This window comes from Pocillopora verrucosa, chromosome 1 (genome assembly GCF_036669915.1).
Source record: "Pocillopora verrucosa isolate sample1 chromosome 1, ASM3666991v2, whole genome shotgun sequence".
NCBI lineage: Eukaryota > Metazoa > Cnidaria > Anthozoa > Scleractinia > Pocilloporidae > Pocillopora > Pocillopora verrucosa.
The window spans coordinates 12,083,129-12,103,249 of NC_089312.1; positions in this window are offsets into that span (position 1 = coordinate 12,083,129).

Below are 20,121 nucleotides of genomic sequence, written 5' to 3' on the forward strand. Positions count from 1 at the left end.
AAGTGTCGCTGGTGAACGTTTCGAGCCCTAAACCAGTTCACGTTAACAGAGAAGACCTGACGACACCTGAGGAGTTTACTTACCTGGGCAGCACGGTAAGGTATGATCGAGGAGCAGGGAGTGATATCAAGAACCGTCTCAACAAGGTAAGAAACGCCTTCAGAATGCTCAACAACGTGTGGAAGTCCTCTCGGTACAGCACCAAGACCAAGCTGAAGATCTACCAAAGCTGTGTGACGTCCACGCTATGATATGGCTCTGAATGCTGTAAGACGACAGAGAGCAAAATCACCAGGCTGTAAGTCTTCCACACAAAGAACCCCAGGAGAATCCTGCGAGCCCTTTCGCCTGACACCATCTCTAGCCAACGGCTACTTGCCCGCTGCAATCGAGACAGCATGGAGATCATCATCATGCGAAGGTGATGGAGATGGATTGGGCACGTCATGAGGAGAGAGCAGGACAACATCACTCGCACAGCCCTTCACTAAACACCTGAAGGAAAGGAGAAGAGGCCATGCAACACACCTGGGGTACCATCGAGAAGCTGGCCCGGAAGCGACACACGTTGCGATCCTTCATAGCCGCCCTACGTGCCACACGGCATGATGGGCATGAGTGAGTGAATGTGCTATCACAATTCTTGGACATTTCTTTTTTATTTTTATTAAATGTATTGGTATACACGGAATATGAGCAAGCATATCCAGATGATAGTTAGTTATCATAGTAGCCAAGATGGTGATTATGTATATAATAGTCCAGACGATTATTCAGATAGTAATGATAGTTATCAGAGTAGCTTTATAGATGATAGTGAACTAAATGATGATGCTTCTTACTTTGATGACCAAGACGATATGTATACAAGATACTCATACCTAATATTTATACAAAATAAACAAGATATTTTGATGATGGCAACATATTAGAGGCAGAAGAGGAATTACTTCAGATCAAATACAATTTAAGGAAACCGAGGATAACCACTGATAATATTTTAGCATGTAATATTTATGTAGTATTATAATATAATGTTTATCGATCAAATAATTCATGGTGAATTGGACAAGGTAATATCTCCCTTCTGTTATAAACAAATAAAGGAACGATCAGTCATTGCAGAAAAATGTTGGGAGGAACAGTGCTTCCAGAATAAACACCATGTGATTGTGTGCACCGATTGTGGGCAAGTAGACGGCTACGAACCAATGAAAGAGTTTTGCAGCCTCCATGATAATAAGTGTGAAATAATACTTCAGTATTTAGGGAAATACTATCTTAATAAGGTAACATTTAATCTAACCAAATAGTATGACATAATGATAACAACAAAGAGCAAAAATAAGATCATAACAGTCTTTGAAAAGATAGACAACGTTTTACCACAGATTAATGGCAATAAAAAAACGGATGATTAATATCAACTTCATTGCGATATCAAATGATATGCAAATCAATATAGATTACAAAAAGATAATCAAATAAAAAAAACCCTTAAATATTATCACAGCTACTAGAACACTATATTGAAACTAATTAGTAATGACCAAAACAAAATACGTAATAATTAATTAAGCAGAGGTAAACTACTTCTCGAACTGTTGCTCTAAAGCATCAGCCAGTGAACACATGTCTATGATAATATGATCTAGTTTTCGATTGGTCCAAATAACTCTCCTTATCAAATGACACTCCTCTTAAAAAGAACCTTAACTTAATGAGTGTCTTTACACAGGTAACAAAAGCAAATCGACAGAATTGGTTCTCCTTTTAAAATCTTTGACTTCACAGTGCGTTTTTCATATCAAAGCACTATCAAGTATAATGCCAACTACGATGGGACTTGTACTTACCTCTCCACCTATAGTACCACCCACTATTAAACAAGACGATGACATATTGCATAACAGATCTGGTGTCTTGAACCTCTTATAAGCTTCTTTATACAATCGGAGCCGTTTGTGATAGTGTCTGTATAATAATGTTATTTCACTTATTGGGTTTTTCTTCAATGATATGATGGGTGTTTTTAAGACCCTCCAAAGCCTGGTGGACCACGTATACTAATTACTCTGTTTTGTCAGTCTTGTATCAGCACCAGAAAAAATAACCATACATATAATATGTGATTATACTCAATTAACTGATTTATTAATAAGAATCTGACCGTAAGAACCACCATCCGACATTCCTTGAGCTGTTTGAATCCTTACTTCAAATTCAGCAGTTACACTAATGGGATAAAAAAACAGTAATGTCCGTACATTTATTGTTTGTGTCTTCAATATATAGACGAAAAAATATTAGGATTGACGCTCCGAGGATTTATATGTATATTACAAGATGGGCCTTTGTATCTGTCTTGAAAGTGTATCTCATAAATAACAGGTTGTCAAGAGTTACATGACCAGTCGATGTTTCGAAAGAGAAATGGGTCCTATTTGATATTAAATCACTACCTCCACTTGTGAGAAATCCTACCATTATACTATTACTATTATCATGTGAAAGGCAAATATATAGATTTAACCAAGCCTAAAAGTAGATCTCGCATTTTTTTTTCTCCCCGCACACTTCAAGGGCACAACGCCTTGCGCCGGCCAGGACTAGAACCTGGTCGCCCTGTATTGAAAAAAGTTAACATCACCAACATTGATCACTCATTGCCTTTCATATCCAGACCTTATTGATACGTCTTAGGTAAAAGCTTTCCTGTCAGCATATTTCTTGTTAACCTCATCTTTATCGCCGTTTTCACCGCTGTCATAATCTGGTATTAACAACCTGCATTTTAATTTTTGGGGTAACAGATTGTCCAAATCTATTTTCTTGCCTGTGACGTGATTCATCTGCCTTAAGGTTACAGCTTCATTATCATATTGTGTTCCACTGAGGTCATAAATGGCCTTACCATCAGCATCCCATCTGATACCAATTCCCAATTTCAACAATTGGTTATCATCACTTTTCTTTCTGTATCTTTTCTCACTAGATACCCTATTAACAGCATTAGTATTTGAGAAGTGAGTGTGTGCGAGGTCTTATTACGGTTGTTATTTGTGTTTCTATCACCTTTTACTTCCGTTTCACTTTTCATAGCTGATTTAAAACTTTGCACACAATGCTCGGCTAGACCATTGCTAGCAGGATGGTATGTTGCAAGTGAAAGATGTTTGCTTCCGTATCTCTTGAGGAACATCTGAAAGTCCTCAAGATGTAAACTGTGACCCATTGTCACCAACTTACTGGGATGGCACACCATATCTAGTGAATAGACTCTGCAATTCCTCAATGGTTTTCGTTGAGGTCGTGGTGTCCATTTTTTCCATTTCCAGTCTTCTCGAATGGGCATCCATAACAATCAAAAACATGCAGCCGAGGAAAGGTCCAGCAAAATCAACATGGATTCGCTGCCAGGGTGCCGACAGCCATTCGCGTAGATATATAGCTCCGGTACTAGGTTCAGCCTCCATTAGCTGCCAACCCTAGCAGGTCGTCACGGCTTCCTCGATTTCCTTGTGGATTCCTGGCCACCAGATGTATCTTCTTGGTAGGGCCTTCATCCTCATCCCTCCAAGATGTCCTCGAGGGAGTTCTTCAAGCACTTGTGGACAAAGTTTGGGGGTAGAATGACTCTGATTTCCTGCATCAAACAGCCTAAGTGTGCTCTTATCTCATCCCTGCGAGCGTAGAAGGGGTTGAGTACAGGAACATGGCTGGTTAGCCATCCTTTACCCACCATCTCATGGACTTGACCCAGGACAGGGGGCCTTTGGGCTTCTCTTTGGACGTTTTCAACCTATCTGCTAACGGCTCCAACTGTTTCATATTGAAAACATTGACTGCATCCACAACTTTTTCAGCTCTTTCTTTGGTTTTAAGTGGTAGCCGAGAAAGGCATTTAGTATTCTTGTACCCGAAATGGTGGTCGTAGCCAGCCTAAATGAGGCATTAGCGCCGAAGTCTGGCTACTGTAATTACTGGAACGCGCCTTCGTGGATGGAAGATAGATCTTAACGGCTAGCGATGGGTCCAAGGGTGAAAGATTTTTTTCGGTTCTTGTGAGTGTCCTGGAAGCAAAAGCAATGGGTGTCTCAGTCTTTCATCACGTGAGATAGCACGGCACTAATTCCCACAGGGCATGCATCACAAGGAAGCCTTCGTGGGAGGATGGGATCATAATGTGTTAATATTTGCTGTGAGGTGATCATTTCTTCAGGTTGTGGAATGCTGTTTCGCATCGTTCCGTCCATTTCCATAGAGAGTTGTTCTCTAACAACTGGTTCAGTCTGTAGTCGTAATTGACTAGCACCGGGAAGAACTTTACTTCAGCTACATTGTATGGGCGAGGCGCTTTCAAAACTGCTTGCACTTTCTCCGGTGGACTTGTGGCTGGGACAGGCACATTTTGTGTGGCCATTCATTCCCCTCCACTTTAGTGAGAATACCTCATTCTGGAGTGTTCACAGCTCTTTTTCCAACTTTGGCTAAAGGCTTCATTGGCACTGAGTCTAATGTCGAGGAACTGTGATAGCTACAACCTTCAAGAGTTAAACTTCCCTTTAGGATGAAAGGGTGCTCAGTTTATTTTCAATAATATCTGAGTACTTGTCTAGCATAACGTCCAAACGCTCTTTAGGACTTGAAGTAGCTAGTGAAGCCTGCAGCAACTTGATAGAGCCAATCTCTTCCCAAGAGAGCAGGGCCATCATTCTTGACAACATACAGGTCCAGCAACTCTCTTTGGGTTTGGCAATGCACAGGCACATTGAGCACTCCCACTGGCATAATATTTTCTCCGCTGTAGGTTTTTCAAGGACGGTCCAGTATTGTGCAGGGTAAGCCTGTTAAATTTCTGCTGGTAGAGATCAAACGAGATGATTGACACAGCCATACATGTGTCCAGTTCTATCTTAAGTGGTTTACCATCACATCCAAATCAACCCAGATAATATCATTGCTCTGTTTCCTTACATTGCCTACCTCGAGGGTGCCTAAGATGTCTTCATAAGCATCAACTTCAACCTCAACAGGACGTACGTCAGGGGTTTTGGTTGCTCGCTAACTGTGTTCGTTAATTGATTTTTTAACCAGTTAAGCTATTTGAGCTAGTTATGCTTTTTGTTTGATTAGCTAGTCTGACTATTTGTACTACTTGAACCAATGAAGATAGTTCGTCCGATTTGTTCATTTTAACTGTGTTCCCTGTTTGACTATTTAACTAGTTGAATCAATTTACCTAGTTTGACCATTCTAACCACTAGATTCAATTATGCTACATCGCTAGACCGATCGCTAGCCGTTAAGATTTATCTTCCATCCACGAAGGAGCGTTCCAGTAATTACAGTAGCCAGGCTTCGGCGCTATGCATCATTCATGGATGGCTACGACCACCAGTTTGGGTACAAGAATACTAAATGGCCTTTCTCGGCTACCACTTAAAACCAAAGAAAGGGCAAGAAAGAGAGAGAAGCCCAAGGCCCCCTGTCCTGGGTCAAGTCCATGAGATGGGGGTAAAGGATGGCTAACCAGCCATGTTCCTGTACTCAACCCCTTCTACGCTCGCAGGGATGAGATAAGAGCACACTTAGGCTGTTTGCAGGCAGGAAATCAGAGTCATTGTACCCCCAAAACTTTGTCCACAAGTGCTTGAAGAACTCCATCGAGGACATCTTGGAGTGATGAGGATGAAGGCCCTACCAAGAAGATACATGTGGTGGCCAGGAATCCACAAGGAAATCGAGGAAGCCGCGAGGACCTGCTAGGGTTGGCAGCTAATGGAGGCTGAACCTAGTACCGGAGCTATACATCTACGCGAATGGCCGTCTGCACCCTGACAGCGAATACATGTTGATTTTTTTGCTGGACCTTTCCTCGGCTACATGTTTTTTATTGTTAGGGATGCCCATTCGAGAAGACTGGACATGGAAAAAATGGACACCACGACCTCAACGAAAACCATTGAGGAATTGCAGAGTCTATTCACTAGATATGGTGTGCCATCCCAGTAAGTTGGTGACAATGGGTCACAGTTTACATCTTGAGGACTTTCAGATGTTCCTCAAGAGATACGGAAGCAAACATCTTTCACTTGCAACATACCATCCTGCTAGCAATGGTCTAGCCGAGCACTGTGTGCAAAGTTTTAAATCAGCTATGAAAAGTGAAACGGAAGTAAAAAGGTGATAGAAACACAAATAACAACCGTAATAAGACCTCGCACACACTCACTTCTCAAATACTAATGCTGTTAATAGGGTATCTAGTGAGAAAAGATACAGAAAGAAAAGTGATGATAACCAATTGTTGAAATTGGGAATTGGTATCAGATGGGATGCTGATGGTAAGGCCATTTATGACCTCAGTGGAACACAATATGATAATGAAGCTGTAACCTTAAGGCAGATGAAACACGTCACAGGCAAGAAAATAGATATGGACAATCTGTTACCCCAAACATTAAAAATGCAGGTTGTTAATACCAGATTATGACAGCAGTGAAAACGGCGATAAAGATGAGGTTAACAAGAAATATGCTGACAGGAAAACTTTTACCTAAGACGTATCAATAAGGTCTGGATATGAAAGGCAATGAGTGATCAATGTTGGTGATGTTAACTTTTTTCAATACAGGGCGACCAGGTTCTAGTCCTGGCCGGGGCAAGGCGTTGTGCCCTTGAAGCGTGCGGGGAGAAAAAAAAAAATGCGAGATCTACTTTTAGGCTTGGCTAAATCTATATATTTGCCTTTCACATGATAATAGTAATAGTATAATGGTAGGATTTCTCACAAGTGGAGCTAGTGATTTAATATCAAATAGGGCCCATTTCTCTTTCGAAACATCAACTGGTCATGTAACTCTTGACATACCTGTTATTTATGAGATACACTTTCAAGACAGATACAAAGGCCCATCTTGTAATATACATATAAATCCTCGGAGCGTCAATCCTAATATATTTTGTTCGTCTATATATTGAAGACACAAACAATAAATGTACGGACATTACTGTTTTTTTATCCCATTAGTGTAACTGCTGAATTTGAAGTAAGGATTCAAACAGCTCAAGGAATGTCGGATGGTGGTTCTTACGGTCAGATTCTTATTAATAAATCAGTTAATTGAGTATAATCACATATTATATGTATGGTTATTTTTTCTGGTGCTGATACAAGACTGACAAAACAGAGTAATTAGTATACGTGGTCCACCAGGCTTTGGAGGGTCTTAAAAACACCCATCATATCATTGAAGAAAAACCCAATAAGTGAAATAACATTATTATACAGACACTATCACAAACGGCTCCGATTGTATAAAGAAGCTTATAAGAGGTTCAAGACACCAGATCTGTTATGCAATATGTCATCGTCTTGTTTAATAGTGGGTGGTACTATGGTGGAGAGGGTAAGTACAAGTCCCATCGTAGTTGGCATTATACTTGATAGTGCTTTGATATGAAAAACGCACTGTGAAGTGAAAGATTTTAAAAAGGAGAACCAATTCTGTCGATTTGCTTTTGTTACCTGTGTAAAGACACTCATTAAGTTAAGGTTCTTTTTAAGAGGAGTGTCATTTGATAAGGAGAGTTTTTTGGACCAATCGAAAACTAGATCATATTATCATAGACATGTGTTCACTGGCTGATGCTTTAGAGCAACAGTTCGAGAAGTAGTTTACCTCTGCTTAATTAATTATTACGTATTTTGTTTTGGTCATTACTAATTAGTTTCAATATAGTGTTCTAGTAGCTGTGATAATATTTAAGGGTTTTTTTTTATTTGATTATCTTTTTGTAATCTATATTGATTTGCATATCATTTGATATCGCAATGAAGTTGATATTAATCATCCGTTTTTTTATTGCCACTAATCTGTGGTAAAACGTTGTCTATCTTTTCAAAGACTGTTATGATCTTATTTTTGCTCTTTGTTGTTATTATTATGTCATACTATTTGGTTAGATTAAATGTTACCTTATTAAGATAGTATTTCCCGAAATACTGAAGTATTATTTCACACTTATTATCATGGAGGCTGCAAAACTCTTTCATTGATTCGTAGCCGTCTACTTGCCCACAATCGGTGCACACAATCACATGGTGTTTATTCTGGAAGCACTGTTCCTCCCAACATTTTTCTGCAATGACTGATCGTTCCTTTATTTGTTTATAACAGAAGGGAGATATAACCTTGTCCAATTCACCATGAATTATTTGATCGATAAACATTATATTATAATACTACATAAATATTACATGCTAAAATATTATCAGGGGTTATCCTCGGTTTCCTTAAATTGTATTTGATCTGAAGTAATTCCTCTCTGCCTCTAATATGTTGCCATCATCAAAATATCTTGTTTATTTTGTATAAATATTAGGTATGAGTATTTTGTATAGATATCGTCTTGGTCATCAAAGTAAGAAGCATCATCATTTAGTTCACTATCATCTATAAAGCTACTCTGATAACTATCATTACGATCTGAATAATCGTCTGGACTATTATATACATAATCACCATCTTCGCTACTATGATAACTAACTATCATCTGGATATGCCTGCTCATATTCCGTGTATACCAATACATTCAATAAAAATAAAAAAGAAATGTCCAAGAATTGTGATAGCACATTCACTCACTCATGCCCATCATGCCGTGTGGCACGTAGGGCGGCTATGAAGGATCGCAACGTGTGTCGGTTCCGGGCCAGCTTCTGGATGGTACCCCAGGTGTGTTGCATGGCCTCTTCTTCTTTCCTTCAGGTGTTTAGTGAAGGGCTGTGCGAGTGATGTTCTCCTGCTCTCTCCTCATGACCTCCCCAATCCATCTCCATCACCTTCGCATGATGATGGTCTCCATGCTGTCTCGATTGCAGCGCGCAAGTAGCCGTTGGCTAGAGATGGTGTCAGGCCAAAAGACTCGCAGGATTCTCCTGGGGTTCTTTGTGTGGAAGACTTACAGCCTGGTGATTTTGCTCTCTGTCGTCGTCTTCCAGCATTCAGAGCCATATCATAGCGTGGACGTCACACAGCTTTGGTAGATCTTCAGCTTGGTCTTGGTGCTGTACCGAGAGGACTTCCACACGTTGTTTGAGCATTCTGAAGGCGTTTCTGACCTTGTTGAGACGGTTCTTGATGTCACTCCCTCCTCCTCGATCATACCTTACCGTGCTTCCCAGGTAAGTGAACTCCTCAGGTGTCGTCAGGTCTTCTCTGTTAACATGAACTGGTTTAGGGCTGGAAACGTTCAACAGCATCACTTCTGTATCCTTTTGGCTGACCTTCAGGCCAACTTGCTCTGCGTCGGGTTGTCTTTTCCTGCACGTCTTCCTGAGTATGAGAGACCAACGCCAGATCATCTGCAAAATCTAGGTCCTCCATCGTTGGGAAGAGGGTCCATCTGATACCTCGTGACCGATCTTCTGTCGTGCGCCTCATTACTACGTTAATGGTCCTGTGGAAGAGCATCGCGGACATTGTACAGCCTTGTCTGACGGCAGACCTCACTTCAAAGCTGGTTTCGCTGCTACTCTGCATGTGGAAGTAGTTGCAGAAGCCTTTGATGATGTCGATAATCTGTTGTGGCATCCCATCGGCCCGAAGGATGCGCCACAGACTTTCCGGTGGACGCTGTCAAAAGCCTTCTCAAAGTCTACAAGTTGATATAGAGTTGCCTCTGTCACTCTGTGTACTGCTCTATAATGTTACGCAGGATAAAGATCTGGTCTGTGCATCCCTTTCCTTTCCAAATGCCTGCGTGCTCTCTTCTCAGGTGTTGGTCCACTGTCTCGGCTATTCGCTGGATGATGATCTTGGCCAGGATCTTGCTGGGTACAGATAGGAAGGTGATTCCTCGCGACTTGTTGCAGGTTTTAAAGGGCACCTTTCTTCGGAATCTTTACACAATGACTTCCTCTGTCCCATCTTCAGGCAAATTCTTCTCCTCCCAGATGTCCCTAAGGAGCGGCTGAAGTAGGTCAGCTGCTAGCTGTGGATCTGCTTTAAACACTTCTGCACTGAGATTGTCCTGTCCAGGGATTTTTCGTTCTCGAGAGACTTGATGGCTGTTCTGGTCTTTTCCTGGGGGATTAGTGTTGACATCCAGGTCTTTCGCTGCCTCTTGTATATCTGCTTCTGTTGGTGGTGGTTTGTTTGTTCCAAATTTCACTCTGTCTTGCTCTCCCCTGCTGCTACATCTTCTGCCTGGCTTGCAAGCTCGTTTATGAGTATCTGCTTGTCTGTTCTTGTCACTCTCTTCACTATTTGGCTCGCTTCCCTCTACTGTTGATTGTATCTCTCTTTCTCTTGGCCTCAAAGACTTTCTTCTTCAGAGTTCTTCTGTCTTCGATGGCTTCCCAGGTATCCTCTGTGATCCACTTCTTCCTCTTCCTCTGCTTTGTTCTAAGGCAGGCTTTGCAGGTCTGCTCGTAGGCTATCTTCAGCTGTTACCACTTTGTATTGATGTCTCTCGAGCCTTCCAGCGTCTGGTCTTCAGCATCTGCCAGTACCTGGAACTTTTTCTGCCGCTGAAGTATGAAGGCAGTCTTACCTTAAGGTCTCGCAGCTTCTCCACGTCAAAGTGTTGCCCCCCGCTCAGCTAGACTGGATCTGGTATTCCTCAGCTCCAGCTTCAGTGTGGTGTTGTTGTCACTTCCTGCAGCAGCTCCTCTTCTCACTCCGACGTTTGGCAGTGATCACCTCCATATCCCGTTGATGATCAGGTGGTCAATCTGGTTCTTGTCTCTTCCATTGAACGAGTACTAGGACAGCTTGTGGACGTCTCAGTGTGGAAAGAGCGTCCCTCCAATGACAAAATCAAAGGCGGTCTCGATGTCCAGTAGCCTCTCTCCATTGTCCTTCACGGTGCCACATGCTTCTCTCCCCATGACCCTTTCGTAGTTCCTGTTGTCATTTCCAACATTTGCCTCGAGATCTCCCATCAAAATCTTCATCGCACGACGCAGTGTGTTCTCCAGTTCTGATTCAAGCTCTTCGTTGTCTTACTCAATGTCGTTTGTTGGTGTGTAACACTGGATGATAGTTGTGTTGATGTGTCTCCTTTGAATCTCACTTTTAGGAGCCTGCTTTTTGATTGGCTTCCACTCCAGCAGGCACTCCTCGAGATCTTTCTTGAGGATGATGGCTGGTCCCTTATGGCACTGGTGATCTCCTCCGGAATATAGAATTGCCTCTCCTGTGATGGTTTTGCGTCTGCCAGAACCTGTCCCTCTGCTCTCACTCATTCAAAGGACTTGTAGGTTGCAGCGTCCCATCTCAGTCGTGGCTTGTGCCAGCTTTCCTGTCTCGTGCAAAGCTTTTACATTCCAGAATCCAATGCCAGTCTTGCATTTGGCACTCAAGACTTCCATCTTCCTGTCAGCGGCTTCCTTTCGGCTTTAACCACGGTCATTCCTACGAGTATCTTTGGATGACTCTAAAAGCCCGTCTTGCCCGGTAGTGTGGATTTTCTTTGTTGCCGTTTCCGTAACATGGGAGTTTTATGGGACAAAGTTGTTAGCCTTCTGCCCAACCCCCTATCCTGGAGGACCAGAGGATTGCGTTTCGTCGGACCTCTACCCTCGGACCTTTCCTGCTTAGGTGGCCCTACCAGGAGACGAAGCTCCTGCCGGCATAGCTCTATCAAAGGCACCAAAGGCACTCAAGCCCGCCGACCACGACAAGGTGGCGGCGATCTTTCAGGGACGTGATAGCATATGGATTCCAGGAAATGATAAATATCACATGAAAAAACAGCCTTAAATAATCGCACAATAATAACAAGACAGATATCTGGTGAATATGCGTTTAAAGCCCCAAGCACTATACTACTATCCTAACTAGTTAAACCACTTGGGATAGATTGTGCGCTTTGCGCAATGGAATTATTAGCCAGCTTAAATGCTTCAACTACTTAATTAGTCAAGCAAGCAAACACAAATAAACTGTACAAATTGCAAAAAATTTTAATTAGTAAAAATTAAATCACATGGTAAAAGAAGATTAAACGGTTCGATTGGACAAAAACCATAATAGCTTAATGGTATTAACTGCACAATCTGAACAATTGAGCTGAAATGGTTCAAATGGTTTAACAGTAAAAGGTCAACCAAGAAAACTTGCACGATCTGTCTCAACCGGTTGGAGTACTTTTAATGGTCAAATTAGCTTCAATCAATGAACGGTGCAATCTAGCTTAGTTTCTTGAAGTATTTAAAACAGTCAAAGTATTTTCAACTACTTAATTAGTCAAGCAAGCAAACACAAATAAACTGTACAAATTGCAAAAGAAAATTTTAATTAGTAAAAATTAAATCACATGGTAAAAGAAGATTAAAACGGTTCAATTGGACAAAAACCATAATTAGCTTAATTGGTATTAACTGCACAATCTGAACAATTGAGCTGAAATGGTTCAAATGGTTTTAACAGTAAAAGGTCAACCAAGAAAACTTGCACGATCTGTCTCAACCGGTTGAGTACTTTTAATGGTCAAATTAGCTTCAATCAATGAACGGTGCAATCTAGCTTAGTTTTCATTGATTCGACTTGTAAAATAGTCAAACCAGTAAACAAAGTCAAACTGCACAGATTGCAGCATCTTTCTCAATTGGTTCAAGTAGTTGAAATGGTCCAACTGCACAAAATGCATAACTAGCCGAAATGGTTCCATCGCACAAACTGCACAATCTACCTTTAGTGGTTTGACTATTTAAGATGGTAGCATGACACTTGGGGCCTTTTAAGCACATTCACCAGATATCAGGTATTCTTTGTTATTGTTGCGCAGTAATTTTGCGCCGGCCTTTTTTTTTTATTTTTTATAATCCTTATTATTTACTGGAATCCGACTGTCTTACAGAGGTTGACCATTCGACGGGTGGAATCATTTTAAGATAGTGTCTGGCCATTTGAAAAAGCTTTATCAATCAAGATAGATTGATTGTGCAATTTGTGAAAATTGTGCAGTTAGTGTCTTAGCTACCTTGACTATTTTAACGAGCTCAACTAATGAAGCGTGATCGTGCAGTTCATGCAGTTGATCCTATTAAGCTACTTACTTATGCATCTTTTTTGCGTGTAAATCAACGAATCGAGTGTGACCATTTGAACTACATGGACCATTTGACATAGATAGTGCAAATCGTGCACTCTCCCTGTTTTTGCGAGGTTGATTATTTCACAATTTCAACCAGTTAAACTAGATTGAGGAGTCTGTGCGGTCGAACCTATAAAGCTCGCTATGCATTTTGTCCTCTTCAACAGTTTAAGCTAGTTTGAACATTTGAACTTATTCAACCAGTCGAGATAAACTGTGCAATTTGTGCAGTTTTACTGTTTTGGATAGTTTAATTAACTAGTAAAAAACTTTCAAATAGTCAAGTCAGCGAAGATATGCAAATACAGAAATTCAACAATGCTATCTCCGTTGGTTGTAGGGGTTCAAATGATCAAACTAGCCAAAAAAAGGTCAACCGGACAAAATGCATAAGAAGGTTAAATAGTTCAAACGGTAAAAGTGTGAAACTATTGCAAAGAGCAGAACTGCACAGTCTATAGAATCTTTGTCAACTGGTTAGACAGCTTTAAATGGTCAATCTAAGTCGCCTTAATGTCGCCTTAGTGGCTCTCAACGGGCTAAATGTCATTAGGGCAATAACAGTTAAACTGCACAAATCGCACAATCTATCTATTTGGTCGAAGTAGTTAACATGGTGAAACTATCTAGGCTTTGAGGATCAACAGTCCAAACTTCACAATCTGACTTAAGTGGTCAAAGTAGTTTATATGGTTTATTCAGTGCTTCAACTGAACAATTACAACAAGTATTCAGGTCAACTGCACAATTTCAACAATCTAGCTCAAATACTTTATTTGGTTTAAAAGTCAAACTAAAGTCACCTGAGGAAAATCGCACAATCTATCTCAATTGTTAAATTAACTTCGAGGAGTAAGTGGCAGAAACTGCAGAATCTAGCTGAACTGAGTGAAGTAGCTAAAATAGTCAAACTATTTTATTGATTCGACTGGCTAAATAGTCAAACCAGCCAAGACACTTACATTGCATAGATTATCTTTGTTAATTGTTTGAAGTAGTCAAAATTCTCAAAGAAGCTGATATTTAGCTTTTTTTCGCACTGTTTACAGCTATGTCACACTCATTTAAACATTTTTCTTTCTGGCTGCTAAATTACGCTCTTTTCAGCTCCATCACACCGGAAACCCTTTTTGTTCTTGTTTTTTGAAGTTGCGCGCTGTTTTTACTTTCCTTGAACTTAAACTGGTTTTCTGGCCCTTTCCAGCCAATTGACTGATTTTAGCTTGACCTCACTGAAAAGAACGTTTTTTTGTTGTTTTCTTGCAAAATTGTGCTTTATTCCATATTTTTTTTTTTTTTTGCACTGAATGACGATTCCCTGTCTGCAGGTAATCACGCTGATTTAGCCAAATCTCCCTCAAAAAAAAAGTTTCTGCTGTTTTGGTGCTAAATTAGGCTCTTTCCAGATGATGATATTAAGAGAACCTCGCAGCTAAGAACACTACTGATATCGGTGCAGCGCTCTACCAACTGAGCTAACAAGCCAACTTGGAGATGGTCAATGTGTTGGCCAAATAAACCATCCAAGTAATGAATGACGATTTTAGATATATGAAGCTCATATATTTGCACTGCGGTAAAGAGATGATATTAGGAGATCCTCGCAGCTGAGAACACTATTGAAACGAGCAGTTGATAATAGGACCTGAAAAAAGTTGGCTTGTTACCTCAGTTGGCAGAGCCCTGCACCCGTTCAGCTCCTGTTCGGGCCTGAATTTTTCATAGATCCTATTATCAACTACTCATTTCAGTACTGTTCTTAGCTGCGTGGATCTCTTAATATCATCTCTTCACAGCAGTGCAAATATATGAACTTCATATCTCTAAAATCATTTCTATTTTCAGCTCTTTCGCACTCGGAAAAGGTTTTCGCCTGTTTGCAGCTACTTCTTGGTTTTTTGCAGATAATCAGTATGATTCTAACTTTATCTCACTCCAAAGAATGTTTTTGTTTTTTTTTTGCTAAATTACGCTCTTGTCAGGTTTTTTTTTGCACCAAAAAAAGTCTTGGCCTGTTTGCAGCTTATCACGCTAACTCTAGCTGTTTGTCATTCCAATGAAAGTTTACCTTTTAGTCCAAAATCGCAGTGTCCTTACCTTTTTTTGCACTGGAAACGGTTTTCAGCTGTTCGAAGCTAATCACGTTCTTTTAACTTAAATCTGTACCACAACAACATTTTCGCTTTTCGCTGCAAATTTAATTTTTCGCTGCTCTTTTCAGCTCTGTCGCACTGGAAACCCCTTTTGCTTCTTGGCTGGATTTATGCAGTTTTTACCTTCCTTGAAAAAAAACTGCTTTCCTGGCCTTTTTTGGGCCAACTTACTGATTTTAGCTCAATCTGAGTAAAAAGAACGTTTTTGCTGTTTTGTTGCTAAATTACGCTGTTTTCAGCTATTTTTGCACTGGAGAGAGGTCTTGGTCTCTTTGCAGGTAATCACGATGATTCCAACTTTCTCACACTCCAAAGAATATTTTTTGTTGTTTTGTTGCTAAATTACGGTGTTGTCAGGTTTTTTTTTGCACCAAAAAGGTCCTCCCCTGTTTGCGGCTATATCGCGCTAACTCTAGCTGTTTCTCACTCAAATCAAACTGTGCTTTCCTGCTTTAATCAAAAATTGCAATGTCCTAAATTTTTTTTTCTCACTGAAAACGGTTTTCGGCTGTCTGAAGCTAATCACGTTTTGTTAACTTAAATCTGAACCACAACAACATTTTTGGCTTTCCGCTGGTAATTTACGTTCTTTTCAGCTCTATCGCACTGCAAACCCTTTTTGTGCTTCTTTGCTGTTGTTATGAACATTTGACCTTCCTTGAACAAAAAACTGCTTTCCTGGCCTTTTTTGGGCCAACTTACTGATTTTAGCTCAATCTGACTAAAAAAGAACGTTTTTGCTGTTTTGTTGCTAAATTACGCTGTTTTCAGCTATTTTGCACTGGAGAGAGGTCTTGGTCTCTTTCAGGTAATCACGATGATTCCAACTTTCTCACTCCAAAGAATATTTTTTTGTTGTTTTGTTGCTAAATTACGGTGTTGTCAGGTTTTTTTTTGCACCGAAAAAGGTCCTCCCCTGTTTGCAGCTATATCGCGCTAACTCTAGCTGTTTCTCACTCAAGTCAAACTGCTTTCCTGCTTTAATCAAAAATTGCAATGTCCTTAATTTTTTTTTTCTCACTGAAAACGGTTTTCGGCTGTCTGAAGCTAATCACGTTTTGTTAACTTAAATCTGAACCACAACAACATTTTGGCTTTCCGCTGGTAATTTACGTTCTTTTCAGCTCTATCGCACTGCAAACCTTTCTTGTGCTTCTTTGCTGTTGTTATGAACATTTGACCTTCCTTGAACAGAAACTGCTTTCCTGGCCTTTTTGTGGCCAATTGACTTAGCAACAAAACGACAAAAACATTCTTTGGAGTGAGATAAAAGTTCGAAGCATCGTGATTACATGCAAAAAGACAAAGCTTCTCTGCCAGTGCAAAAAGGCCCGAAGGACAGGCGTAATTTAGCAACAAACAGCAAAAACGTCCTTTTTAGTCAGATTGAGCTAAAATCAGTCAATTGGCCACAAAAAGAACCAGGAAAAGCTTTGTGTCAAGGATAGGTCAAATGTTCATAACAACAATGCAAAGAAGCACAAGAAGGGTTTGCAGTGACGATAAGAACTAGAAAAGTAGACGTTAAATTACCAGCAGGAAAGCCAAAATGTTGTTGTGGTTAAGAGTTCTAGGTTAACAGAAAACGTGATTAGCTGCGGACAGCCGAATAAATCGTTTTCATGTGCGAAGAAAGAGCTCGGTGAGGACATTGCAATATTTTTTATTAAAGCAGGAGGACAAGCAGGTTTTGAGTTGAGTGAGAAAACAGCTAGAGTTAGTTCCCGTGATATAGCTGTCCAAGAGGGGAAGACCTTTTTCGGTGCAATGAAAAAAGCCTGACAGAAAAAAAACAAAAAAAAACCCCAAAAACACCGTAATTGTAAAAGCAAAAAACCAAAACATCAAAAATATTCTTTGGAGTGGACAGAAAAGTTAGGAAATCATCGTGATTACCTACAAAGAGCCCAAGACCCTCTACTCCAGTGCAAATAAGAAGCTGCAAACAGCGTAATTTAGCGAACAAATCAGCCACATAAAAAACGTTCTTTTTAGTCAGAGTGAGGAAACTAAAATCAGTCAAACTTGGCCCAAAAACAAAGCAGAGACACAGGAAAGCAGTAGGTAGGTTTTGTTTTTAAGGAATGGTAAAAAAACTGTATAAACAACAGCCAAGAAGCTCAAAAGGGGTTTCCATGTGCGACAGAGCTGAAACAAGAGCAGCGAAAAAATTAAATTTGCAGCGAAAAAGCGAAAATGTTGTTGTGGTTACAGATTTAAGTTAACAGAAACGTGAGGTGTAGCTTCGAAAAGCTTGAAAAGCCGGAGTTTCCAGTGCGCGCAACACGAAAAAAGGTCAAGGAGCATTGCACGAGTGTGGACTAAAACAGGTTAACACTGGTCGTTGAATGACAAACAGCTAAAAAATTAGCTCGTGATAAGCTGCCAAATAGGCCATAGACCTTTTTCAGTGCAAAAAAAACCTGGTAGGGCAGCAAGGAGAGTGCGTAACTTTAGCAAACAAGAACAACAAAAACATTCTTTTGGATAGTGAATGATAAAGGTTAAGACGAATCATCGTGAGTACCTGAAAAAAAAGAGACCAAAGCGTTCTATGCAGTTGCAAAAAGAAGCTGAACAACAGACGTAATTTACGCAAGAAATCAGGCAACAACCTTCGTTTTAGTCGGATTGACGCTAAGATCAGTCACTTGGCACCAAAAAAAGGCCAGAGAAACAGTTTTGTTCAAGAAACCAAGTAAAAACTGCATAACAACAGCAAACCAAGCACACAAAATAGGGGTTTGGGTGCCCAGTAGAGAGCTGAAAAGGGCGTAAATTAGCCAGCCTAGTAAAGCCCTCAAAAAATGTTGTTTGCGATTCAGATTTAAGTTAACAGAAAGACGTGAGTTAGCTTCGAAAACAGCTGAAAATATGTTTCCAGTGCGACAAAAAAGGGTGGAGGACATCAGCCAATTTATGTTAGGACCTAAACAACAGGGGAAAACACTTTCATTTGTGGTGGACCGAGCAGGCTAGAATTAGCGGTGATAAGGATGGACAAACAGGCGCCAAGAACCCTTTTTCGGTTGCAGAAAAACCCGACTAAGAGCGTAATTTAGCAAACAAAAAGCAACGAAAACTTTCTTTGGAGTGAGATTAAACTGGTGTAAGAATCATCGTGATAACCTTGAAAACAAATAGAAACCAATAGCCTCTATGCAGTGTAGAAAAAGCTGAAAACAGGGCGCTAAGTTATTAAAACAGAATCAGCAAAAAAGACGGTGATCTTTTTAGTCAGATTGTGGAGCTAAACTCAGTCGCTTGGCCCAAAAGAGGCCAGAAAAAAGCCAGTCCTTTGTGCAAGGAAGGTAACAAGCACTGCATAACAAACAGCCAAGAAGCAAAAAAAAAACCGGAAGGGGTTGAAGTTCGATAGAGCTGGAAAAAGAACGTAAATTAGCAGGCGAAAAGCTAAAAATGTTGTTGTGGTTTCAGATGTAAGTTAACAGAACGTCGATGAGATCGAACAGCTGAAAACCGTTGACAGTGCGAAAAAAAGGTGAGGACCATTGCAGTTTTGAAAGAACCTGCATTTCAGTGAGAAACAGGTGTAGAATTTGATCGTGAATAAATCGCAAACAGGCGATATACCTGGTTTTTTTTTTCCGATGCAAAAAAAAAGCCGTAACAACGGCGTCAATTTAGAAAAAAAAAAAACGACCTAAAAAATTCTTTGGAGTGAGATAAAGTTAAAAATCTATAGGATTATCTGCAGGGAAAAACAAGGAGAGTACGGCTGCACACAGGCGGAAAACCTTTTGCGAGTGCGATAAGAGCTGAAAAGAATAGAGATGGATTTTAGAAATGTGGAAGTTCATATATTTGGCACTTGACTGTGATGAGATGATATTAAGAGATCGACACGCAGCTAAGACTGTTACCAGATACTGCAAAATGATGATAGTTGATAATAGGATCTATGAAAAAATTTCAGGCCCGAACAGGAGCTGAACGGTGGCAGGTGGCGCTCTGCCAACTGAGGTGGTTAACAAGCCAAACTTTGCTCAGGTCCTATTAGTCAAGACTGCTCGTTTCAGATTAGTGTTATCAGCTGCGAGGATCTCCTAATATCATCTCTTTACCACAGTGCAAATATATGAAACTGTCAAAGATACTAAAATCGTCATTCAATTATTTTGGATGGTTTATGTGGACCCACAACAAGCATTGACCATTCTCCAAGTTGAGACTTGTTAAGCCATCAGTTAGGATAGAGACGCCTGTGCCACGCGGTATCAGTAGGTGGTTCTTAGCTGCGAGCGGATCCCGTTAATATCATCATCTGGAAAGAGCCTAGTTTAGCACCAAAACAGCAGAAACGTTCTTTTGAGGGAGATTTGGCTAAATCAGCATGATTAGCTGCAGACAGGGAAAAATCGTCATTCAGTGCAAAAAAAAAAAAGTATTGAATAAAGCACAATTTCGCAAGAAAACAACAAAAACGTTCTTTTCAGTGAGGTCAAACCAAAATCAGTCAATTAGCTGGAAAGGGCGAGAAAAACCAGTTTAAGTGCAAGGAAGTAAAAACAGCGCAACAGCGAAAAGACAAGAACAAAAAGGGTTTCCGGTGCGATGGAGCTGAAAAGAGCGTAATTTAGCAGCCAGAAAGAAAAATGGTTAAATGAGTGTGACATAGCTGCAAACAGTGCTAAAAAGCTAAGCCAAATCAGCTTCTTTGAGAATTTTGACTACTTCAACCAATTAACAAAGATATCTATGCAATGTAAGTGTCTTGGCTTGGTTGACTATTTAGCCAGTCGAATCAATTAAAATAGTTTTGACTATTTTAGCTACTTCACTCAGTTCAGCTAGATTCTGCAGTTTCTGCGAATTATTCCTCGAAGTTAATTTAACCAAT